Genomic DNA, 25,480 nt, shown 5'->3' on the forward strand with positions numbered 1-25,480 from the left:
GTTCCAGCATGGAACGGCTCGTACCTTGGACCTGCTAAGGTTAATTCTGCTCCATTGATGGATCATATCGGGAGCCGATATTTCAGATAACTCCAGAATGAGTCTCAAGAAATGTGCATTTCCTAACTCCTTCTCACACAATAAGCATGTATTTGCCACTACAGTAAAAGCCTTATTTTTATAAACTCTCATAAACCACCATATCAATCCCCTGTATTCTCTTTTGGTTAATTTATCATGTATTATTTTCTTAGCTGGATAAATATTCATGAATTCCTCTAGAGTTTTCCTATTATTACCCTCAGCTCTTAGCATTTGTATTTCTATATCTGCTAACCTCTGTGCCACTTCCCTACAGACTTTTCTTTCTTCTAGGTCTTTGTCCCAATAGTTCCCCATCCCAATTTCTTCTAGTACTTTCTTTAAGTTGCCCGCCCAGTACCCATTCTGGTACCTCATTTGGTGCAGGTAAGCTAACTCTAGAATTTCTCCTCCTACTCCCCTTTTTAACCTAAACCATTATTTTATTACTCTCTTAATTATATCCACCTTTATATTAATATCTGTGCACAGTAATCTAACTCCACTATTCGCTGTACATATTGGTAGACCTGTAATTATTTTAATAAATCTACTAGTAACTGAATCAAGCATTGCGATTTCCTTTTCTGTGCCCCATACTTCTGCACCGTATAACATTTTAAATTTGATCATCGCATTGAATACATTTCTTTGTACCCTAAAATCAATATTAGGCATCCTGTTATCTAATATTCGGATACTAACTAGGGCTGCTGCACCAATCATTTTTGCTCTCTTGATGTGTTCAGACCAACTTCTATTTCCTGATGTTATAATTCCTAAATATTCTAACTTTTTAACTACTTCTAGTTTTACTCCTTCCAAATACCATTTTTCTTTTTTTTGCTAATTTGTTCCCGTTTTCGCACACCAGTACTCTAATTTTCTGTGCGTTAATTTTCTTATTCCATTCTTTACAGTACTTCTCGATACCATCAATACTTTTTTGCATTGCAGCTGGCGTTAGTGTGAACAGGAGTATGTCGTCAGCAAAGACAAGCCCAGGAATATCCTGATTTTCTAAACATGGCAGTGCAAATCTAGATTATAGCGACTTATTCTCCGACTTTGTATACCGATTTTCATTACGATATGACTACTAATAACATAAATATGTGAGAATTACATTTTAGGCCTTCCCTTAAACTACCATTTTAGTCAGCGTGAATAAAATTATTTATGGCCTAGATTGTAGCGACTTATTGCCCAACTTTGTATACCGATTTTCATTAAATTATCTTCAGCCGTTTTCTCGTGATGCGTGTACAGACAGACAGACAGACAGACAGACAGACAGACAGACAGACAGACAGACAGACAGACAGACAGACAGACAGACAGACAGACACACATTACGGAAAAGTAAAAAGGGCATTTCCTTGTTACTGTGTGCATGACTGATACAGAAATGCAATCCTTATTAGATTCTGAGCAATGTACAGACAAAACTCTTATTTTATATATACAGACATTGCTTTTAATCGCTACATTTCTACTGACATTTTTGTAATGACCTATATTGACTTCAGTTAGGAAAACCACAAAGTCAGTCTTTCTGAGAATCCCGTAGCGAAACACGGGTACTTCAGTTAGTACATTAATATAACAAAAGTTAATGCACCTCTTCACGTATTGTCCTTCCTCGAGAAGCTGTACACCATGTGACATTCCGTAATGAGTGAAGACCCTAAAATGAGGGGATCGAACCGGGGACCTTTCACATGCAAAGCGAACACTCTACCACTGAGGTACGTCCCCCAAAAAGACAGTTCGTCGTCCGAAGGTGACATGCAATATTTAATTCAAATCATTATTCACGCCATCAGTCACCTGACTGACCGATCGACTTTCCAAATTTGAGAGGTTACTGATGTTTGAAAGCATCCGAAAAATAAGTTATAACACTTGGCATATTTGGTCGTTATCGAGAAGTTGTATATTCTGTACCGGTACGGACTCTGCAATTAGTCAAGCTCTTAAAAATGTGGAGATGCCGGGGATCGAACCCGGGACCTTTCACGTGCAAAGCGAACGCTCTACCACTGAGCTACATCCCCGTGCGACTTAAGCGCATCCCCATGTAAATGTCATCCATCTGCAGAAATCAACATAGAATATGTAATTCAAATAAATATTCACTCCTATCAATAATTAATCGATTGACCGAAAGCTTTTCTAATTTTGAGATAATACAAATGTTTAAAATGACCAGATCTCCGAAAATAACAGAAGGTAGGGAATTGATGATGCTTGATGATGCTTGTTGTTTAAAGGGGCCTAGCATCGAAGGTCATCGGCCCGATAGGGAATTGCTCCGATCATGCGAGAGTTTAATAATGTCACAGAAAAATGTCCGGAGTAGTGCAGTTGTGAGCTTGCATCTGGGAGATAATGGGTTCGAATCCCACTGTCGGCAGCCCTGAAGATGGTTTTCCGTGGTTTCAAATTTTCACACCAGGCAAATGCTGGGAATGTACCTTAATTAAGGCCACGACCGCTTCTTTCCAACTCCTACGCCTTTCCTATCCCATCGTCGCCATAAGACCTATCTGTGTCGGTGCGACGTAAAGCGAATTGCAATATATATATATATATATATATATCCCACTGTCGGCAACCCTGAAGATGGTTTTCCGTGGTTTCCCATTTTCACACCAGGCAAATGCTAGGAATGTACCTTAATTAAGGCCACGGCCGCTTCTTTCCAACTCCTATGCCTTTGCTATCCCATCGTTGCCATAAGACCTATCTGTATCGGTGGGAGCAAAGCAAATTGTAGGAAAATAAAATGTGTGGAGTACAGAAAACTATTTTATATTTCGGTACATTAATATAACAAACGTTAATACAGCTCTTTGGCCGCCTCTGTGGTGTAGTGGTTAGCGTGATTAGCTGCACCCCCGGAGGTCCGGGTTCGATTCCCGGCTCTGCCACGAAATTTGAGAAGTGGTACGAGGGCTGGAACGCGGTCCACTCAGCCTCGGGAGGTCAACTGAGTAGAGGTGGGTTCGATTCCCACCTCAGCCATCCTGGAAGTGGTTTTCCGTGGTTTCCCACTTCTCCTTCAGGCGAATGCCGGGATGGTACCTAACTTAAGGCCACGACCGCTTCCTTCCCTCTTCCTTGCCTATCCCTTCCAATCTTCCCATCCCTCCACAAGGCCCCTGTTCAGCATGGCAGGTGAGGCCGCCTGGGCGAGGTACTGGTCATACTCCCCAGTTGTATCCCCCGACCAAGAGTCTGAAGCTCCAGGACACTGCCCTTGAGGCGGTAGAGGTGGGATCCCTCGCTAAGTCCGAGGGAAAAACCGAACCTGGAGGGTAAACAGATGATGATGATGATGATGAATACAGCTCTTTGCATATTTGGCTTTCATCGAGAAGCAATATAACCTCTATCATTCTGAAATTAAAGAAGATCTTAAAAATGAATCGAAACCGGGACCTTTCACAAACAAAGCAAACCCTCTACCACTGAGTCATATCGCCAAGCACCACCATCGAATCTCAGAATTCAACATGATATTATTTAAATCAAATCATTACTCACGCCTTCAATCAGTAGATTGAAGTATCGGTTTTCCATATTCATGATATTGTTGAAATTTGAGATCACCAGACTGCAAAAGACTAGGACGTAAATTGCTCTGGTCGTGCGAGTCCTTGTCCTTCTGAATGTCGCAGAAAAATGTGTACACTTCGGAAGACTATGTTAATTATCGCTACGTTAATATCCTCTGTGGTGTAGTGGTTAGTGTGATTAGCTGCCACCCCGGGAAGCCCGGATTCGATTCGCGGCTCTGCCACGAAATTTGAAAAGCGGTACGAGGGCTGGAACAGGGTCCACTCAGCCTCGGGAGGTCAACTGAGTAGAGGTGGGTTCAATTCCCACCTCAGCCATCCTGGAAGTGGTTTTCTGTGGTGTTCTTCTTCTCCTCCAGGCAAATGCCGGGATGGTACCTAACTTAGGCCACGGCCGCTTCCTTCCCACTTCCTTGTCTATCCCCTCCAATCTTCCCATCCCCCCACAAGGCCCCTGTTCAGCATAGCAGGCGAGGCTGCCGGGGCGAGGTACTGGTCATCCTCCCCAGTTGTGGAGGTGGGATCCCTCTCTGAGTCCGAGGGAAAATCCGACCCTGGAGGGTAAACAGATTACGAACGAGCAACGCTAATATAACAAACACAAATACAGCTCATCGCATATCTGGTCCTTATCAAGGAGTAGGATATGAGGTAAACATTCCGCAAAGATCGAAAGTCTTAAAAATGTGAAGATGCCGGGAATGAAGCCGGGCCTTTCACACGCCAAGCGAACGATCGAGACACATAACCGTATAAATGCTATCAATTTTCCCTCTGTCTTTCTTAATCACTTTACTCTCTACCGTCTAGTAGTACCTAAGCTCAACCTGTAGTGTTGTATGCCTTACTATTAAGTACTGGAAATACTTAATTGTGTGTGAATTTGTATATGATGATGATTGATTTAGAAAGTAAAACTAGTAGTATTTCTTGTACATTTTCTTTCCATGGAATTGCTTGTTGTAAATTTATTGTTGTAGTTGTTGTTGTTGGGTAAGTATGTTTTCTTCTTCCTTCTTCTTAATCTGTTTACCCTCCAGGATCGGTTTTCCCTCGGACTCAGCGAGGGATCCCACCTCTACCGCCTCAAGGGCAGTGTCCTGGAGCTTCAGACTCTGGGTCGGGGATACAACTGGGGAGGATGACCAGTACCTCGCCCGGCGGCCTCACCTGCTATGCTAAAGTGGGGGATGGGAAGATTGGAAGGGATAGACAAGGAAGAGGGAAGGAAGCGGCCGTGGCCTTAAGTTAGGTACCATCCCGGCATTTGCCTGGAGGAGAAGTGGGAAACCACGGAAAACCACTTCTAGGATGGCTGAGATGGGAATCGAACCAATCTCTACTTAGTTGACCTCCCGAGGCAGAGTGGACCCCGTTCCAGGCCTCGTACCACTTTTCAAATTTCGTGGCAGAGCCGGGAATCGAACCCGGGTCTCCGAGGGAGGCAGCTAATCACACTAACCACTGCACCATAGAGGCAGACAAGTATGTTTTAACCTTACTTTATTGTACCTTGTAACGTTAAGCTAGTAGTAAGCTCATCCTATTGTTTTGTTAGTTGCTTTACGTCGCACCGACACAGATAGGTCTTATGGCGACGATGGGGGACAGGAAAGGGCTAGGAATGGGAAGGAAGCGGCCGTGGCCTGAATTAGGGTACAGCCCCAGCATTTGCCTGGTGTGAAAATGGGAAACCACGGAAAACCATTTTCAGGGCTGCCGATAGTGGGGTTCGAACCTACTATCTCTGGTATGCGAGCTCACAGCTGCGCGCTCCTACGCACGACCAACTCACCCGGTGATTATGGTTTTAAGGGGAAGTAAACTTTTTTGATTTTGCTATTTGCTTTACGTCGCACCGACACAGATAGGTCTTATGGCGACGATGGGGGACAGGAAAGGGCTAGGAGTGGGAAGGAAGCGGCCGTGGCCTTAATTAAGGTACAGCCCCAGCATTTGCCTGGTGTGAAAATGGGAAACCACGGAAAACCATTTTCAGGGCTGCCCATAGTGGGGTTCGAACCTACTATCTCCCGAATACTGGATACTGGCCGCACTTAAGCGACTGCAGCTATCGAGATCGGTGGGTAGTAAACTAGGCAACCATCCTTTATACTGGGTGTTTCCGTAAGAGCGTGCAATAATTTAACAGGACATAGAGAATGCTCCGCTGAACAATTCGAGATAGGGAACCTGGGGTCGGAGAAGCCGACTTAAGGAGATATGGAAGTAAACTTGTCTACCGCTTTGTCTCGCATTGCTGTTTTCCAGCTAGTGTACAACTAACATGTGTACACGCTTACACGTACTGTGCTTTGCTGTTTACATGTACATTCTTTATTTCCTCAAGGAAATAAGGAGAACCAGCCTGATTACTAGGAAGTAACGATGCAGGATTTGTTTACTTTACCTGTCCATAAGGTGGCTCTGTTGTACCGTATTTACAGTGTCCCGTGACAGAATGTGCTATGAATCACCGACAGACCCAAACCCAAACCCAGAGAAGTGTAGTACAATACGATGGAGCGGTACCGGTACAGTTTTGCATAACTCACTGACATGCACCTTGTGTATGGGGAAGTACGTTGCAACGATCTCGCTGCTGAAAGGCTGCACAGGGAACGATTTCCTAACAGGCGTCATCCGTCACGACGAGTGTTTATTTCTCTCGATCGACGAATGCGGCAAAATGGTTCATTGGAAAGAAGAAGCGAGGGACCTGGCAATATGAGGACCACTCGCACACCCGATTTTGAAGAGAAGGTGCAGCGGACCCCACTATAAGTAGTCGTCGTAATGCACTTGAAATGTATGCTGCATACACTAGCGTATGGCGAGTACTCCATGAAAATGAAAACCTACAACCTGTTTTCCAGTCAATGACCGGGTCATGGATGAGATGAATGAAGCCCTTAACTTGCGGCGAGGATAGGAATTGTGCCGGCTGCCGAGGCCTGCCGCACTCCTCTGGGGCAATGATTAATAGCTGACAGATGAAATGAAGTGATAGTGGAGAGTGTTGCTGGAATGAAATATGACAGGGAAAACCGGAGTACCCGGAGGAAAACCTGTCCCGGCTCCGCTTTGTCCAGCAAAAATCTCAGATGGAGTGACCGGGATTTTAACCACGGTATCCAGCGGTGAGAGGCCGGCGCGCTGCCCCGTGAGCCACGGAGGCTTACGAGTACTCCATGAACAACAAATACACCCATATCACTCACAACGCGTCCATGCAATGCTTGTGACTGACTTGGCACCAAGGGTCGCATTGTGGATTGAGTGAACAGATTTCCTCCAAATCGTGCTGTTTACTGGGCCTCGTTTGATCGTGATGGTATTTCGAACAGCGGGAATAGCCATGTGTGCGCCGTGAAAAACCCTATTGCTGTAGTAGAGTCACACCATCAAGTACGTTTTGCATTGTATTCGACAATCTCATTGGGCCATATCTTTTACCTGGCCGTCTGAATGGCCACCTGTACTTGAGGTTCTTGCAAAGAGTTTTACCTGAGTTGTTAGAGGACGTACCGTTGGCTGTTCGTGCGAGGATATGGCTACAACATGACGATGCACCTCCTCACTTCGGCGTGGATGTCTGTAACTATTTCAATGCTGTATTTCCTGGTCGCTGGATTGGAAGAGGAGATCCTTTTCAATGGCCTGCGAGTTCACCTGACCTGAATCCATTTGATTTTTTCCTATGGGAATATCTAAAGTCATTTGTGTATGAAACCACAGTGGAATTAATTGCCAGAATTATAACTGCGTGTGATGTGATTCGAAACACACCAGGGATATTTGTCAGGGTGCGTCAGAATCTTGTTCGCCGGTGTCGTGCTTGCATTGAGGTTGGTGGCCGTCAGTTTCAGCACATTTTGTAAGATACAGTGCAAATGGTACGTTCATTGTGTCAATGATGGTATCTGCAGTTAACTGTAACCAATGTAAATAAGAAAGTACACAGTAATGTGATTGTATTCCGATTTTCTCCTTAAGCTGGCTTCTCCAAATCCAGGTTCCCTACCTCAAATTGTTCAGTGGAGCATCCCTTATGTCCTGTTCAATTTTTGAACGCTCTTACATTAATAAGGGAGAAATAATGGAAGGGATCCGACCCTTCAGAAAATGAAGATATCGGCCAAAGGAAGACAAGGGCCACGAAGGGAGTGAAAATGAAAGACCCCTTAGGCCTCGGGTACTCTAATACCTTCGGGGTTGGAAAATAGGATAGGATAGGATAGGATAGGATAGGATAGGATAGGATAGGATAGGATAGGATAGGATAGGATAGATGAAAGTGAGAAGTCTGACACAAGTAAGTCGAAGCAATGCCAGGACTCAGCTAAGAGCCCCGTGGTCGCCAACCCCGCCCCCCCCAAGTTGAGAGACAGGCAGGGGATACCGTGGGTGTTATTCTACTGATTGGAAAGAATAGACAAGGAGGAGGGAAGGAAGTGGCCTTAATAAGGCAGCATCGCGGCATTTGCCTCGAGAAGTAGGAAATCACGAAAAACAACTTCGAAACGAACTCACTCTACTCAGTTGACCTCCCGAGGAAGAGTGAACCCCCGTACCACGTTTCCAATTCCGGGGGTGGCAGCTAATCACACTAACCACTACAACTCAGAGGGGGTCTTCGCTACACATATACAGCTCTTTTTATATTCGTCCCTTGTCGAGAACCCGTGTACCCTGTGTCATTCCGCTGTGAGTGAAGAACTTAGAAATGAGGGGACCGAATCCGGGCCCTTTCACGTGCAAAGCGAACCCTCTACCACTGAGCTACATCCCCCAACAAGACCATTCGTCGACAGTTCACATCGAATTTTTAATTCATATCCTTATTCACTCCATCAGTCACCTGACTGACCGATCGCTTTACCAAATTTGAGACGATACTGATGTTTGAGTCCGCCTCTGTGGTGCAGTGGGTAGTGTGATTAACTGTCACACCCAGAGGCCCGGGTTCGATTCCCGGCTCAGCCACGAATTTGGAAAGTGGTACGAGGGCTGGAACGGAGTCCACTCAGCCTCAGGAGATCAACTGATTAGAGGAGGTTTCGATTCCCACGCCAGCGATCCTCGAAGTGGTTTTCCGTGGTTTGCCACTTCTCACCCAGGCAAATGCCGGAATGGTACCTAAATTAAGGCCACGACCTCTTCCTCCCCTCTTCCTAGATTATTTCTTCCAAACTTTCCAATCCCCCACAAGGCGCCTTTTCAGTATAGGAGGTGAGGCTGCCTGGGCGCGGTACTGGTCATCCATCCCAGTTGTATCCCCGGACCCAATCTCCAATTGCGTACATATACAGATATTTACTCTGTATATAACCTGAATCCACCTCTGTGGTGTAGAGGTTGGTGTGATTAGCTGCAAACGCCGGAGGCCCGTGTTCGATTCCCTGCTCTGAAACGAAATTTAAAAGTGGTAGGAGGGTTGGAACGGGGTCTACTCAGCCATCCTCGAAGTGGTTTCCCGCAGATTCCCACTTCTCCTCCAGGCAAATGCCGGGATTGTACCTAACTTAAGGCCACTGAAGCTTACTTCCCTCTTCCTTGTCTATCTCTTCCGATTTTCCATCCTCCCTCTAGGCCAGTGTTCAGCATAACAGGTGAGGTCGCCTGGGCGAGGTACTGGTCCTTCTTCCCAGTTGTCTCATCCGACCCAATGTCTCACGCTCCAGGGCACTGCCCTTGATTCGGCAGAGGTGGGATCCCTCGCTGAGTCCGAGGGAAAAATCAACCCTGGAAGGTAAACGGATTAAGAAAGAAAGAAAGAGAAAGAAAGAAAGAAAGAAAGAAAGACTGATGTTTTGAAAGCATCAGGAAAACAGAAAGGAAAGTAGTGAATTGCTATGAACATGCGAGTAATTCATAATGTCACAGAGAAATGTTCGGGTAGCGCAGGCGTGAGCTTGCATTCGCGAAATAGTGGGTTCGAACCCCATCGGTAGCACTGAAGAAGGATTTCCGTGGATTCCCATTTTCTGATCAGACAAATGCTGGGGCTGTACCTTAAAGGCCACGGTCACTTCCTTCCCACTTCTAACCCTTTCCTATATCATCATCGCCGTACGACCTATCCAGGTCGGTGGGAACTAACGAAAATTGTAGGTTAAAAAAACGTTCTATAGACTTTTCTCTACATTAATATAACAAACATTAATACAGTTCTTCGCAAATTTTTCCTTCATCGAGAAACAGTATACTCTCTAGCATTCGGCAATATGTGAAGGACTAAAAAATGTGGTTTTCCAACCCGTGACCTTTCACATGCAAAGCAAGCACTCTATCACTAATTTACATTCCCGAACAAGCACCAGCGATCCTCATAACTCAACATGAAATATTTAAATCAATTCATAACTCACTCTTTCAATCAGTAGATTGATCGATGTGTTTTCCGTATTCGAGATATTGCTATTTGAAATCACCAGACCTCCTTAATATCACAGAAAAATGTGCAAACAATGGAAATCTATATATTATTTTTAGGTACATTAATATAATAAACGCTAGTACAGTTCTTCACATATATGGTCGTTGTCGTGAAGTCTATACTCATCCTGCAATCAAGATCTTAAAAATTTGGAGATGACGGGGATCAATCTCGGAACCTTTCACATGCAAAACGAATGCTACAGCCCCAACCGTCCAAATTACATCAAAGAATAAACGCCACCCATCTTCAGAAGTCAACTCTTATCAGTCGACTGATTGAAAGGTATTTGCAATTTTAAGATATTACGAATGTTAATGACCAGATCTCAGAAAATAAATGAAAGTAGTGAGTTGCTAAGATCATGCCTGTCCTTCACATTTTCCCACGATCCAGACCACTGCCCTTGAGGCGGCAGAGGCGGTATCCCTCGCTGGGTAAGAGGGAAAAACCTACCCTGGAGGGTAACCAGATTAAGAAAGAACGCTATATTAATATAATATAACAAACGTTACTATAGCGCTTTTCATATTTGTCCTTTATCGAGAAGCAGTATACTCTGTGTCATTCCGCAATCTGTGAAGAACTTAGAAACGTGGAGATCGAAGCCGAGACTTTTCACATGCAAAGCAAACCCTCTACCACTGAGTTAAATCCCCGAACAACCACCAGCGAAGTCCTCAGAAGTCAACATGGTATATTTAAATCAAATCATTATTCACTCCATCAACCACCTGACTGACCGTTCAGTTTTCCGAACTTGAGACGATACTGATGACTGAAATCATCAGAAAAAAAGAGGAAAGCAGTGAATCCTGATAGCTTTTCATGTCACAGATAAATATGCAGACTTTTTCTTATTCTTCTTAATCTGTTCACCATCCAGGGTTGGTTTTTCCCTCGGACTCAGCGAGGGTTCCCACCTCTACCGCCTCAATGGCAGTGTCCTGGAGCGTGAGACATTGGGTCGGGGGATACAACTGGGTAGGATGACCAGTACCTCGCCCAGGAAGCCTCACCTGCTGTGCTGAACAGGGGCCTTGCGCGGGGATGGGAAGATTGGAAGGGACAGACAAGGAAGCGGGAAGGAAGCGGCCATGGCCTTAAGTTAGGTAACATCCCGGCATTTGTCTGGAGGAGAAGTGGGAAACCACGGAAAACCTTTTGGAGGATGGCTGAGGTGGGAATCGAACCGACCTCTACTCAGTTGACCTGCCGAGGCTGAGTGGACCCCGTTCCAGCCTTCGTGCCACTTTTCAAATTTCGTGGCAGAGCCGGGAATCTAACCCGGGCCTCTGGGGGTGGCAGCTAATCACACAAAGCACTACACCACAGAGGCGGACGTGCAATATAATTTAAATTTAACAATTGCTATTGCAGAAAAGTTACACAAAAGGTTATATAATAGTCTACCTAATTTCTTCACTTTATATTTAATTTGTTATGTAATCTTTCGCTATAGGCCTAATAACATTAAAATTCCAAATGTAATTAGCTGTAGGCTAGAACGATACCTACTCGTAAGGGTGTTTTGTGTTGTAAAATAAAATAAAACAGATAATTTTAGTTATCATTTACGTAAGAATCTACAGAATTAAAAAATTCACTAACTTTTGTCGTGGAGATCGGGCACAACCTGGGTGTAAATTTTCTTCGCCACTTGCGTCCGTTTATATATTTCTAGCTGCGCATCGTTGGGAACTCCACTCACGTGACTGCCTGAAGGGCCACTAATAACGTTATCTCCTCTTAATTATATAAGCACACAACACTTGAACGATTGTTGCTTTACAGAAATACAGGTAACAGTATCACCCTTTGCCTGACGCTTCTTCCTGCGTATCCCCCCGACGTGCGCACACAAACCGCTCTTGGTCGTATTTATCGTCTCATCATTCACAATCATTCTTACATCAATCGTCATAACGTTGGCCTCAATCCTCTTCATGTTACAATTCCAAAATTTTAAAAGTCGCACAGTCTTATCACTACCTATTTAATGTGGTAATGGGCCTGAAACGTGGGACTGGAATTTCCATCTGACCACCAAGTTATACAGATTGTCTTAAATAATTGGAGGTTACGGGAAAACCATTCCCCGGTAGTTAACGACGTAGGTGATTCGAAATGCCCTCAAAAATCAATGTCAATGGTACGAAATATCCGTACACCCTACCTACTAAGTTACATCACCCAACGAGACCGTTTGTCGTCAGAAGTCAACATGGCACATTTAATTCATTTGATCAGTCACCTGACTGACCAATCGGTATTCCATCATCATCATCATCATCATCATCATCATCTGTTTACCCACCAGGGTCGGCTTTTCCCTTGGACACAGCGAGGGATCCCACCTCTACCGCCTCAGGGGCAGTGTCCTGGAGCTTCAAACTCTTGGTCGGGGATACAACTGGGGAGAATGACCAGTACCTCGCCCAGGCGGCCTCACCTGCTATGCTGAACAGTGGCCTTGTGGAGGGATGGGAAGATTGGAAGGGATAGGCCTGGAGGCCTGGAGGAGAAGTGGGAAACCACGGTAAACCACTTCCAGGATGGCTGAGGTGGGAATCGAACCCACCTCTACTCAGTTAACCTCCCGAGGCTGAGTGGACCCAGTTCCAGCGCTCATACCACTTTTCAAATTTTCGTGGCAGAGCCGGGAATCGAACCCGGGCCTCCGGGGATGGCAGCTAATCACGCTAACCACTACACCACAGAGGCGGACATCGGTATTCCAAATCTGAGATATTACTGATGTTTGAAAGGTTCGGAAAAAAAAAAGGAAAGTAGTGAGTTGATATGATCATGCGAGTCCTTCATAATATCACGGATAAATGTGCAAACTGTGAAATCTATTTTAATTTTGGATACATGAATATAAGAAATGTTAACACAGTCCTCTGTATATTTGTTCATGATCGAAAAGTACTATATCCTGTGCTCATTCTACAATTACTTAGGTTCTTAAAAATTTGGAGACGCCGGGGATCGAACCCGGGACCTTTCACATGCAAAGCGAACGCTCTACCACTGAGCTACATCCCCGAGCGTTTGCAGTAAATCACCATATAAATGCCATCCATCTACAGAATGAACTTGGAATATTTAATTCAAATAATTTTTCACTTTTATAAATCAATTGATGTCCGCCTCTGTGGTGTAGTTGTTAGTGTGATTAGCTACCACCCCCCGGAGGCCCGGGTTCGATTCCCGGTTCTGTCACGAAATTTGAAAAGGGGTACGAGGGATGGAACGGGGTCCACTCAGCCTCGGGAAGTCAACTGAGTAGAAGCGGGTTCGATTCCCACCTCAGCCATCCTGGAAGTGGTTTTCCGTGGTTTGCCACTTATCCTCCACGCAAATGCCGGGATGGTACCTAAAGTAAGACCACGGCCGCTTCCTTCCCTCTTCCTTGTCTTCCCATCCCCGCGCAAGGACCCTGTTCAGCATAGCTGGTGAGGCCGCCTGGGCGAGGTATTGGTCCTCCTCCCCAGTTTTATCTCCCGACCCAAAGTCTGAAGCTCCAGGACACTGCCCTTGAGGCGGTAGAGGTGGGATCCCTCGCTGAGTCCGAAGGAAAAGCCAACCCTGGAGGGTAAGCAGATTAAGTAAGAAAGAAAGAAATCAATTGATTGATCGAATTATTTTTCCAAGTTTGAATATTACTGATGTTTGAAATCGCCACACCTCAGAAAACAAGGACGTAAATTCCCCTGATCATGTGAGTACTTCATAAAGTCACAGAAAAATGTTCTGGGTAACGCAGCTGTGAGCTTGCATTCGGGACATTATGGGTTCGAATCCCACTGCCGGCAGTCCTAAAGAAGGTTTCTTTCGCACTCTTAGCCCCTCCCTATCCCATCGTCGCCATAATTCCTACCTGTGCCGTTGCGACGTAAAGCAAAATGTAGGAAGAAAAAAATAATTGTGGACTACAGAAGTCTATTTCATTTCTCTTCTTCTTCCTCTTTATCTGTTTACCCTCCCGGGTCGGTTTTTCCCTCGGACTCAGCGAGGGATCCCACCTCTGCGGTCTCAAAGGCACTCTCTTGGTGCTTCAGACTCTGGGTCGGGGGATACAACTGGGGAGAATGACCAGTACCTCGCCGAGGCGGCCTCACCTGCTATGCTGAACAGTGGCCTTGCGCGGGGATGGGAAGATTGGAAGGAATAGACAAGGAATAGGGAAAGAAGCGGCCGTGGCTTTTAGGTACCATCCCGGCATTTGCCTGGAGGAGAAGTGGGAAACCACGGAAAATTTTATGTTCATTGAAACATGTTTCCTTGGGTTATATGGTAAATGCAGCTAAATATGCCAAGCTTCTAAATGACAATAGTAGTGATGTTGTTGTTGCTTGTGATGGAAACTGGCAAAAGCGTGGTCATGCATCACTGAATGGTGTAGTAAGTATAACATCTGTAGATTCTGGGAAAGTCTTGGATGTAGAATGCCTGACAAAGTATTGCCATGGTTGTGCTGTAACCCAGAATGATCATAAATGTGAAAAGAATTTTGTTGGACCTAGTGGTAACATGAGCCGGCCCCGTGGTGTAGGGGTAGCGTGCCTGCCTCTTACCCGGAGGCCCCGGGTTCCATTCCCGGCCAGGCCAGGGATTTTTACCTGGACCTGAGGACTAGTTCGAGGTCCACTCAGCCTACGTGATTATAATTGAGGAGCTATATGACGGTGAGATAGCGGTCCCGGTCTAGAAGGCCAAGAATAACGGCCGAGAGGATTCGTCGTGCTGACCACACGACACCTCGTAATCTGCAGGCCTTCGGGCTGAGCAGCGGTCGCTTTATAGGCCAAGGCCCTTCAAGGGCTGTAGTGCCATGGGGTTTGGTTTGGTTTTGGTTTAGTGGTAACATGGAGGCTGCAGGTGCTGTGGCAATGTTCAAATGTTCTTGGTGTGAGCGAGGTTTGATATATGTGAAGCACGTAGGTGATGGTGATTCCAAGGGAGTAATGAAAGTAAATGACTGTAAACCATATGGGGACAATGTAAAAATTGAAAAACTTGAGTGTTTTGGCCATGTGCAGAAGAGGTTAGGGACTAGGCTTAGGAAGCTAAAGAAAGATTTGGGTAATCGGAAACTTTCTGATGGTAAGCCCATCAGTGGTCGAGGGAGGTTACCTGATTCAGAAATTGATAAGCTGATAATCTTCAAGCAATGAAACTTGCCATAAAAGCAACATTGTACCACAAAATGTCAACAGATGAAGAACCAAGACATGACGGGGTGTCCAGAAGGTGTGGTTTCATAGTGCGGCTTTCAGAAAGAATAGGCAGAGGGGTCTAGACACCACCTCAAGAAATCACTTCCATTGGATGTTTTGAATGCCATAAAACCTGTATATAAAGGACTTAGTGATGGCACTCTGTTGTCTAAAAGTTTACATGGTGGCACACAGAATGTCAATGGAAGTTTCAATCACTGTATCTGGCAACGCATTCCAAAAGCCGAATTTGTAGGCTTCAGAACCCTTCAAATACGTGTAACGGATGCAGTGATATGTATCAATGCGGGCATGAGGTCAAGAAAATATGTTCTTGAAGACATGGGTATCGAGCCTGGGGCAAACATATTGAAGGCGATGAAGGACTTTGACAGTGACCGTGTGAAAAAATCCCAAAAAGCAAGTGCAGAATCCACTAAGGATGGTAGAATTCAAAAAAGAAAGAGAAAAAGGAAGAGAGAAAATGAGGAGAGCCAGCAGCAGGAAGAAGATGGTCCTGTTCTGATTGTGAGACAGGTGTGAGTGAAGTGCAAACTTTGACTGCAGTTTCCCGATAACTCTCTTTTTTTTTCTTTTCATATTTAGGTACACATTGCTCCTAAACTACCCTACCTAGATATATTAAATTTTGCACACCCATTTATGACTGTACTGTGATATTAAAACTCTAGAATTTTTTATGTTGCTTTTAAATTATGTTTTTATAAACAGCTCGATAGCTGCAGTCGCTTAAGTGCGGCCGGTATCCAGTATTCGGGAGATAGTGGGCTCGAAACCCACTGTCGGCAGCTCTCAATATGGTTTTCCGTGGTTTCTCATTTCCACACCAGGCAAATGCTAGGACTGTACCTTAATTAAGGCCACGGCCGCTTCTTCCCACTCCTAGCCGTTCCCTGTCCCATTGTCGCAATAAGACCTATCTGTGCCGGTGCGACGTAAAGCAACTTGCAGTGTAGAGTATATATAGTCCTTTTTTGTTGCTAAAAGTTACAATGCTTTAAGATTAAATATTAATTTACAACTGAAAACACGTAATTATCAAATGTTAATATTCTGGAGTTTCAAGGTTTCAGGCAGCTATGAATGTGTGGTGAAAATTTCAAAGCAGTGGTACCAATACGTCAGTAGTAATGTGTACCAACATGGCCTTGAAAAATGTCTCAAATTCAAACAAACCCTTACAGGAAACTAGAAGTCTAAATACTACGAACTGCAATCCATTAAAATCGTCAGGAGTCAATACGGAATATTTAATTCAAATCGTTCTTCACTCCATCAATCACCTGACGGACCGACGGTGTTCAAAATTTGAGACGTTACTGATGTTTGAAAGCATGGGGAAAAAAAAAAGAAAAAAAAAAGAAAGTGAATTGCCATGATCTTACGAGTCCTTCATAATGTCACAGATAAATGTCTAGACTAGTAATGTTATTTGCTTTACGTCCCACTAACTACTTTTACGGTTTTCGGAGACGCCGAGGTGCCGGAATTTAGTCCCGCAGAAGTTCTTTCACGTGCCAGTAAATCTACCAACACGAGGCTGACGTATTTGAGCCACCTCGAATACTACCGGACTGAGCCAAGATCGAACCTGAAATGTCCAGACTGAGGAAATCTATCGTAATTTTCTCTACAAACCCATTTGTTCCCGCTGCTCCAAAAATAGAGCATTTCTTAAAAGCTGTTGTATAGGTATATTGCATAATTTTGAGGGAATATTTTACTTCAAATCATTTGAGTTAGGAAGATTGTGTTGCGTTGAGCGATAATCAAGTGTTTCTCAGCTGTTTGTTTACAGATGTGTGCTTTTAAGTATGGCTTCCACTTCAGCAGCATGCAGAGGGTAAGTTTTTGCTTGCTTCGTAAATATGAAACACATTCTCGTTAATGTAGTTGTGGAAATAGAAAGACTAGAGTTGTAGTTAACCGAACACAACATTAAAACAGTATTACTCAAGTTGTTAATAACTTTTCTGAGCTGTAATAATGTCATATTCCATTTTTGGAACAGCGGGCATGAATGATATGGGGTTTATCATTGCTAGCTTGTTCCACTGTTGGCACTAAGGACATGAGTAGGCCTACTATTGATGTTTAGAGTTGTTATAAAATTCTTTCTAATTTTGTCATCCAGAAATATTGGGATTCACTCTATTCTTTTCTGTTTCGCTCTAGCCTGTCAGTTCATGAGATACAAGAATGTCTGAATGAAATGGAGACTGAAGCTGTCATTTTGGACACAAATGTGTTTTTTGGGCCGCCGGAGAATTACTTAGGGTCAGGTGAAGATAGTGGGGATGAAGCTCCTCAAGATATTGATAACTTATCGGGCAACCAGCTCCGTTGTCACGCGGAAGCAACTGTACAGAGAATCATAGACCTAGAAGTTGTAGATATACGTTTAGGTTTGGATGAGTGTAACAGTGAACAGGCTAAATCAGATGAAAAGCGTGTCCATTCAGTTGACTTTCGTAGTTCAGATCCATGTCAAAGAACCAGTACAGGAAACACAAGACCTGATATTGGAGTTGGTATAGGCGGATCCGTAGTTTTGGACATGGTATCATTATTACCGAAGGACGTCAGCTATAATATTTACTTTGACAACTATTTCACCTCAAACGTTTGGAGGAACTCCAGAAAAATGGACAAGCAAGCTGGGTTGAGTGGCTCAGATGGTTGAGGCGCTGGCCTTCTGAGCCCAACTTGGCAGGTTCGATTCTGGCTCAGTCCAGTGGTATTTGAAGGTGCTCAAATACGTCAGCCTCGTGTCGGTAGATGTAGTGGCATATATAAAAGAACCCCTTTGGGACTAAATTCTGGCACCTTGGTGTCTTCGAAAATCGTAATAGTAGTTAGTGGGACGTAAAGCCAATAACATTATTATTTTTTAAAAAATGACAGAATGGTACGGGAACAATTCATCAAAACAGGTTAGGGGGAGTTCAGCTGATGAGTGCTGAAGAGTTAGCCAAGAGGGGAAGGGGATCACTTCGCTAGTTAACCGACGCTGAAGGTGGGATTATCGTTATCCGGTACAATGACAACAATATTGTTACCGTAGCCTCGACTTAGGTAGGAGAGTTAGTCCTCTTGGAACAGCAAAGAGGTCGAACAGATCACTCAAGAGAAAAAGTGACGTTCCGCAGCCGGCAACAATAGTGAACTTCAACACGTAAATGGGTGGCGATGATCGCATAAACGAAAATATTGGGGTCATTAGTCACCATAAGGATGAAGAAATGGCACTGGCCATTGTTTGCATTTCCTCTAAATGTGTCTGCGAATAATGATTTATCGCTCTTCCAGTAAGTATAAAGACCAACTTCTTGATTGCTGGCATTTACTAGGAGGATAACTTTACCATATCTACAAAAATATAGTTCGAGAGCTTCGTTAGGCCAATCACCAAAGCAGGTGTGCCCAGTAAACAAAAGTTTCAGATGAAGTGCGTTTTGCCGAAAGAAGAAAGATCATGCAGTTGCTTCCAGATGCGCACAGTATAAGGGAGACACTACAAAAATATGCAGGAAATGTTTCATGTCAACTATTTTGCAGCATTTCATGGCATGTGAGACAAAGACTAAAAACAGAATGAATAGAAAAGACTTCACCGCTGTAGTACAGTGCTTATCATGTGAACCTTCCTTACTCGACAGCAGAGTTTGTTTGTTTCTTTGTTTTCATGCTGATTACAATATTTCCTGTATTAAGTTGTAAATAAAGTGTGTTTTTATTTTATTTAGTCTTCAATTGAGAGCCAGTAAATGGAAATGCATGAAACCTCACGTAAATGCAAAATTCGTTGTTGAAAAAACAGCGTTCCCATTCATGCCCGCTGTTCCATTAATGGAACTTGCGGAAAAATGTACTTAGAAATTTCGTAAGATAATTTTAACACAATTACTGCAGTTTTGGGATCCTCTATGAACAAAAGCATAATAAATTATCAAAAAGATAAAAAAAATAAAGTAATTTGAGAACAAATGGTTAATACAATGAACGGTAATACAGCTCTTGGCATATTTGGTCATTATCAAGAAGTCCGCCTCTGTGGTGTGGTGATTAGTGTGGTTACCTGCCACCCCTGGCGACCCGGGTTCAATTCCAGGCTCTACCACGAAATATGAAAAGTGGTACGAAAGCTGGAACAGGGTCCGTTCAGCCTCGGGAGGTCAACTGATTCCCACCTCAAACATCTTCGGTGTTTCCCGTGGTGTCCCGCTTTTCCTCCAGGCAAATGCCGGGATATTTCTCAATACTTCCCTAAAATTATCTACACTTTGTACGTAGGTGTATGTCTTTATGCTCGGTTAGTGTTTTTATTTATTTTTATTTTTTTATTTACCGATTGAAGATATTTCTATAGCTCATTCATAAACTACAGGATTTCATTAGTCATCCAGGTTTGTCTTTTATTCTTGTTGCTGATATGCCCAATGTTATTTTCCTGGACTTGAATTAGACTAGCTTTTATGTACTGTAGTTCCAAGTGAATTCTACTTCTATTGACTGAGATTTATTTCTCTTTCCCTGCGAAACCTTTACTACTTGAGCTCTTACTTCACAAGTTATGAAATGGCGCATGACTTCGTGCCGCGATGTGTCCGAGGACTTCGGCTGGGCATTTGCAGGTCTTTTGATTTGACGCCCGTAGGCGACCGGTGCGTTGTGATGAGGATGAAATGATGATGAAGACGACAAATACACCCAGTCTACGTGCCAGGGGAATAAACCCATCACGGTTTAAGTTCCAGACCCTACCGGGAATCGAACCCAGGACCCCTGTGACCAAAGGCCAGCACGCTAAACATTTAGCCGTAGAGCCGGACTTCACAACGTAGTAATTTTCTCCATTCCTTCTAGATATTTTTAGCGTTGCATTTTAGAGTCCATTACTATTGGGTAGCCAACGGCCGCAGCCGTGTTGAAACACCGGATCCCGTGAGATCTCCGAAGTTAAGCAACATTGGGCGTGGTCAAGATTTGGATGGGTTGCCACGCGCTGTTGGTAAGGGAGTGGAGAAGCGGAAAGGAACTGGCCACCCTTTCGTACGTAAACTCCGGCTCAGGCACACCTCTGCGGAGGTTCGGACCTGCCTTCGGGCAAAATACACCCATACCCTTACCCTTTACTATGGGTTGTAATCACTATTAACATCAGCACCAGGATATACTTTTACCGATTAAAGATATTTCTTTAGCTCTTGGTTCCCTAGAATGAAATCGATCTGAATACATCTTCTTTGCAATCATCAAGTGATGTCCATGTGTTTAGCCTCTTAGCATGATGTTTGAAGAAGGTATAGAAGACAAAATCTTTCTTTCCCACACAGAACTTACTTCTTATATCTATCTTCGCACATTTGGGCATTATCGAGGAGTCGAGAAATGTATTCGGTACTCATTCTGTTATGGATAACACTTTTAAAAACTTGGAGATGCCGGGGATCGAACCCGGGGCCTTTCACATGCAAAGCGAACGCTCTACCACTGAGCTACATCCCCGACCTGCATCTATTCAACTTCCGAAATCAGTAACGGTCATTTCATTCAAATTATTATTCAGTCTTTTTAGACAGTCGATCTCTCTCCTCTAGTGTTTCTTTGCAACAGAGCCAATATTCCAGTTAAAATCGCCCATAAACAATGCTATCTTTCTTTACTTGATAAGTTTAATTGCCTCTTTCAAGATATCATAAAATGATCAAACCTCCTCATCGTCTGCCCTGAACTTTAACCGCTCACCCGCCATCAAAGAGGCTATTGGCACTTGAGAGAGAGGATCTCCTTATCCCGGAATATGTTCGCATTCGTCAGCCGCTTATAACGATATTATTATGAACAGCCGTTGCCCCCTCTGTACCACTATTTGCTTTACGTCGCACTGACACAGATAGGTCTTATGGCGACAATGGGATAGGATAGGGCTAGAAGTGGGAAGGAGGCGACCATGGCCTTAATTAAGGTACAGGCCACTTTCTTCCACTGGGAGGTGAATATGAGGATTGAAACTGAGACCCTGAAGGCATTTCTCTACAGAAAGGTCATGTATATTACTATATTCAAGCGTGCCCTATGCAGAATAGGTTGTGATTGTGTTTCATTTATTATTCTATTGCTACATTAATATAAGTATTTCTTACATCAATCTTCGCACATTTGGGCATTATCGAGAAGTCGAGAAGTGTATTCGGTACTCATTCTGTTACAGAAGACACATTTAAAAATTTGGAGATGCCGGGGATCGAACCCGGGGCCTTTCACATGCAAAGCGAACGCTCTACCACTGAGCTACATCCCCGACCTATATCTTTTCAATGTCCGAAGTCGGTACAGATCATTTCATTCAATTATTATACAGTCTTTTTAGACAGTCGATCGACCGGTTTTCCTAATGTGAGATATTACTGATCTTTCACATCACCATGTCTCAGGTGAAAAGAGAAATCTAGGATTCACAGTTCCAAAAGTAGCATAAAAGTATAATACGGTTGCAGTTGACTATAAAGGAGCACCAATTGAAGTAGCGTTATGTAAAATAATGCTGGAATGATGATTTTGTTAAGAGAAAAGTGGATTTTACCAATATAATTTCTTATTTAACGAATTTCTAATGTATGTTAATCATTTACTTACGTTATGTTCTATGAACATAGGAGTTATAATAGTGTCACATAAGTGTAAGGAGGCTGCGAAGATCTGCTTTATTTATCGATAGCTAGTAAAATGTACGTTGCCTTTCGAACATTGGTCTTGATAGAAACGGGTATTTTGTACTCACTCTGCGAAGGATGAAGCTTTTAAAAAGTTGGAGATGCCGGGGATCGAACCCGGGGCCTTTCACATGCAAAGCGAACGCTCTACCACTGAGCTACATCCCCGACCGGAGGTAATGCCTTCTCTGAAATTGCTATCAAAACGTTCTAAGAGTGCTCATGTAGATTACCTCTTAAAAGACTATATTTTCCGATGTCAATCCCTAGTCTGAGTGGCTACAAGTTAAGTCGCTGGCAGTTTGAACCGGATGCTCTGCTGTGCTGGGCTACGCTGCAATTGCGAAGGAACTCAGCAGTGCTACCTTGTATCGTCTGTTAGAACTATACGCGTTACAGCAGCGCAACGAGTGGTGGATTGGAAAGTAATTTGGCAGCACGGACAAAAACAGCGCATGATAACACTACAGTACTAGACTGTGAACACACTTGGCTTAAATATTATGGTAATTTCGTAGGTTACCAGTGAATGTGCGATATAAGAAGGAAATGTGCAAAGGTTTGCGGTGAAATGAAAAGGAAATCGTCTGTATCAATAACTGCATTAGCATCAGTAGTAAATGAAATGGCGTATGGCTTTAGTAGCCTATTTCGATAGTCTGGCGATGAAAAATAAATGGAGGTATCCAGACTGTGAATTGACATCAGGAAATATAGAGTTTTCGTAGCTAACCTATCCGTTCCAAACATCCTGTCCTTTCAATTTGACAAGTGGTACGAGGGCTGGAACGGGGTCCATTCAGTGCCGGGAATCGAACCCGAGCATTCGGGGGTGGCAGCTAATCACTCTAACCAGTACGCCACAGAGGCGGACGTTATTATTACTCTCTAACAATTGCATAATTATTATTATTATTATTATTATTATCATCATCATCTGTTTACCCTCCAGGTTCGGTTTTTCCCTCGGACTCAGCGAGGGATCCCACCTCTACCGCCTCATGGGCAGTGTCCTGGAGCTTCAGACTCTTGGTCGGGGTATACAACTTGGGAGTATGGCCAGTACCTCGCCCAGGCGGCCTCACCTGCTATGCTGAACGGGGGCCTTTTGGAGGGATGGGAAGATTGGAAGGGATAGGCAAGGAAGAGGGAAGGAAGCGGCCGTGGCCTTAAGTTAGGTACCATCCCGGCATTCGCCTGGAGGAGAAGTGGGAAACCACGGAAAACCACTTCCAGGATGGCTGAGGTGGGAATCGAACCCACCTCTACTCAGTTGACCTCCCGAGGCTGAGTGGACCCCGTTCCAGCCCTCGTACCACTTTTCAAATTTCGTGGCAGAGCCGGGAATCGAACCCGGACCTAGAGGGGTGGCAGCTAATCACGCTGACCACTACACCACAGAGGCGGCACATTATTATTATTATTATTATTATTATTATTATTATTATTATTATTATTATTACTATTATAACTCCTATGTTCATAGAAAATTACGTAAGTAAATGATTAAAGTACAATAAGAAATTCGTTAAATAAGAAATTATATTGGTAAAATCCACATTTCTCTTAACAAAATCATCATTCCAGCATTATTTTACATTACGGTACTTCGATTGGTCCTCCTTTATAGTCAACTGCAACCGTATTATACTTTTATGCGACTTATGAAAATCTTTGTCCACCTCTGTGGTGTAGTGGTTAGCGTGATTAGCTGCCACCCCCAGAGACCCGGGTTCGATTCCCGGCTCTGCCCCGAAATTTGTAAAGTGGTACGAGGGCTGGAACCGGGTCCACTCAGCCTCGGGAGGTCAACTGAGTAGAGGGGGATTCGATTCCCTCCTCAGCCATCCTGGAAGTGGTTTTCCGTGGTTTCCCACTTCTCCTCCAGGCAAATGCCGGGATGGTACCTAACTCAAGGCCACGGCCGATCCCTTCCAAACTTCCCATCCCCCACAAGGCCCCTGTTCAGCATAGCAGGTGAGGCCGCCTGGGAGAGGTACTGGTCATCCTCCCCAGTTGTATCCTCAGACCCAGAGTCTGAAACTCCAGGACACTGCCCTTGAGGTGGTAGAGGTGGGATCCCTCGCTGAGTCCAAGGGAAAAACCGACCCTAGAGGGTAAACAGATTACGAACGATGATTTTTTTTTCTTTTTTCCCCTGCTTTTGAACTGTGAATCCTAGATTTCTCTTTTCACCTGAGACATGGTGATGTGAAAGATCAGTTTTATCTCACTTTAGGAAAACCGGTCGATCGACTGTCTAAAAGGACTGTATAATAATTTGAATGAAGTGATCTGTACCGACTTCGGAAATGGAAAATATGCAGGTCGGGGATGTATCTCAGTGGTAGAGCGTTCGCTTTGCATGTGAAAGGCACCGGGTTCGATCCCCGGCATCTCCAAGTTTTTAAATGAGTTTTCCGTAACAGAATGAGTACCGAATGTACTTCTCGACTTCTCGATAATGTCCAAATGTGCGAAGATTGATGTAAGAAATACTTATATTAATGTAGCAATAGAATAATAGATTAAACACAATCACAACCTATTCTGCGTAGGGCACGCTTGGATATAGTAATTTACATGACCTTTCCGTAGATCCGGAGAAACTGAGAAATGCCTTTAGGGTCTCAGTTGCAATCCTAATATTCACCTCCCAGTGGTAGAAAGTGGCCTGTACCTTAATTAAGGCCATGGTCGCCTCCTTCCCACTTCTAGCCCTATCCTATCCCATTGTCGCCATAAGACCTATCTGTGTCCGTGCGACGTAAAGCAAATAGTGGTACAGATGGGGCAACGGCTGTTCATAATAATATCGTTATAAGCGGCTGACGAATGCGAACATATTCCGGGATAAGGAGATCCCCTCTCTCAAGTGCCAATAGTCTCTTTGATGGCGGATGAGCGTTAAAGTTCAGGGCAGACGATGAGGAGGTTTGATCATTTTATGATATCTTGAAAGAGGCAATTATACTTATCAAGAAAAGAAAGATAGCATTGTTTATGGGTGATTTTAACTGGAATATTGGCTCTATTGCAAAGAAACACTAGTGGAGAGAGATCGACTGTCTAAGAAGACTGAATAATAATTTGAATGAAATGACCTTTACCGATTTCGGAAGTTGAATGGATCTAGGTGTGGGATGTAGCTCAATGGTAGTGCGTTCGCTTTGCGTGTGAAAGGCCCCGGGTTCGATCCCCGGCATCTCCAAGTTTTTAAAAGTGTTATCCATAACAGAATGAGTACCGAACACATTTCTCGACTTCTCGATAATGCGCAAATGTGCGAAGATTGATATAAGAAGTAAGTTCTGTGTGGGAAAGGAAGATTTTGTCTCCAACACTTTCTTCAAGCATCACGCTAAGAGGCTAAACACATGGACATCACCTGATGATGGCAAAGAAAATGTATTTAGATCG

At 44.0% G+C, this 25,480-nt stretch overlaps 6 non-coding genes across 6 annotated transcripts; 1 reads left to right on the top strand and 5 right to left on the bottom strand.

Moving 5' to 3' along the window:
• Positions 1-2,066: 2,066 nt before the first annotated feature.
• On the bottom strand, positions 2,067-2,138 carry TRNAA-UGC (transfer RNA alanine (anticodon UGC)). The gene has a single exon. It is a non-coding gene; the product is annotated as a tRNA-Ala (tRNA).
• A 10,939-nt stretch (positions 2,139-13,077) lies between these two features.
• Positions 13,078-13,149, bottom strand: TRNAA-UGC (transfer RNA alanine (anticodon UGC)). Its single transcript has one exon. It is a non-coding gene; the product is annotated as a tRNA-Ala (tRNA).
• Positions 13,150-20,780: 7,631 nt separating this feature from the next.
• Positions 20,781-20,852, bottom strand: TRNAA-UGC (transfer RNA alanine (anticodon UGC)). Its single transcript has one exon. It is a non-coding gene; the product is annotated as a tRNA-Ala (tRNA).
• Positions 20,853-21,576: 724 nt separating this feature from the next.
• On the bottom strand, positions 21,577-21,648 carry TRNAA-UGC (transfer RNA alanine (anticodon UGC)). Its single transcript has one exon. It is a non-coding gene; the product is annotated as a tRNA-Ala (tRNA).
• A 508-nt stretch (positions 21,649-22,156) lies between these two features.
• On the bottom strand, positions 22,157-22,228 carry TRNAA-UGC (transfer RNA alanine (anticodon UGC)). Its single transcript has one exon. It is a non-coding gene; the product is annotated as a tRNA-Ala (tRNA).
• A 2,162-nt stretch (positions 22,229-24,390) lies between these two features.
• On the top strand, positions 24,391-24,462 carry TRNAA-UGC (transfer RNA alanine (anticodon UGC)). Its single transcript has one exon. It is a non-coding gene; the product is annotated as a tRNA-Ala (tRNA).
• The last annotated feature ends 1,018 nt before the right edge of the window (positions 24,463-25,480 follow it).

The sequence above is a fragment of the Anabrus simplex genome, chromosome 8 (genome assembly GCF_040414725.1).
Source record: "Anabrus simplex isolate iqAnaSimp1 chromosome 8, ASM4041472v1, whole genome shotgun sequence".
Taxonomy (NCBI): domain Eukaryota; kingdom Metazoa; phylum Arthropoda; class Insecta; order Orthoptera; family Tettigoniidae; genus Anabrus; species Anabrus simplex.